At 38.2% G+C, this 1,000-nt stretch overlaps 1 non-coding gene across 1 annotated transcript; it reads left to right on the top strand.

Annotated features, from left to right (window-relative positions):
• The first annotated feature begins 856 nt into the window (after nucleotides 1–856).
• Nucleotides 857–959, top strand: LOC112392027 (U6 spliceosomal RNA). Its single transcript, XR_003001617.1, has one exon. It is a non-coding gene; the product is annotated as a U6 spliceosomal RNA (small nuclear RNA).
• The last annotated feature ends 41 nt before the right edge of the window (nucleotides 960–1,000 follow it).

Here is a 1,000-nt window from a genome sequence, read left to right as displayed (position 1 = left end):
AGAAATTAAATGTTATTTTCTTTAAGCCACTGTCTTTCAGGATCTCTTCTATTACAGCAGGTTAATTATTCTGTAACTAATATGAATAGTTTGAATCTGGAGAGGTTTCATTCCCATTATTCATCTGTCCATAAGGAAGATCTGAGAATAAAAAGGTATGAAAGTTAGGACCCGAGGAAGAAGCTGGGTCCACCACACCCCTCTGAGGACTGTGGATGTACCTTTGGACAGAGACATTGATTTACACATATCAACTATGAATCTAATAGGCGTCAGTAACAGCCTAGAGATGTACTCACAACACTGCTTCTATGAGAAAATATCTGTCATGTTTGAAATAACTAATTTGCAAATATATCTTTGAAATACAGCCCAGTCATTCACTGAAGGATGCCTGTAATTCTGCACCTACCTTACAGAATTGTAGCAAAGATTTGACATAATACATGCAAACCATTAGGCACAGTATCTGACACCAAGCGAGCTTTTGATACATTTAATTTCTTTGTTATCACTGACACTATTAAAGTGACATCATAATATAGGCAGCCAAACGAAGAAGGAAGTACTTTAAGGACATATTGTGCCTCAGGCCCGTGGCGTCAGTGGGCAACAACCCTCTCTCCTCTGACATCCCCCCTGAGGTATGAGGGATAAATCAGTTAAAACATTCCCAACGCTCTTAGATTCCAAAAGTAGTTCTAGTAGGTTTTTCCAGAAATAAACTGCATAAAATATTACCTCAAAAAATGTGTGACCTGTTAAAACATTCCCCAAAATAGACCATTAGAAGTGATGGGTTAGAGAATCAACATAGAAGGAAATGTCTCTGCATCAGAAAGAAGAAACCAAACGCTTGCTTCGGCAGCACATATACTAAAATCGGAATGATACAGAGAAGATTAGCATGGCCCCTGCACAAGGCTGACATGCGAATTCGTGAAGTCTTCCATATTTTTTGGAATATTACTCAGCCATAAAAAAGAATGAAACAATGCCA

This window comes from Neophocaena asiaeorientalis, unplaced genomic scaffold (assembly GCF_003031525.2).
Source record: "Neophocaena asiaeorientalis asiaeorientalis breed wild unplaced genomic scaffold, Neophocaena_asiaeorientalis_V1.1 C48129093, whole genome shotgun sequence".
Taxonomy (NCBI): Eukaryota; Metazoa; Chordata; class Mammalia; order Artiodactyla; family Phocoenidae; genus Neophocaena; species Neophocaena asiaeorientalis.
This window is presented reverse-complemented; position numbering and strand designations above follow the sequence as displayed.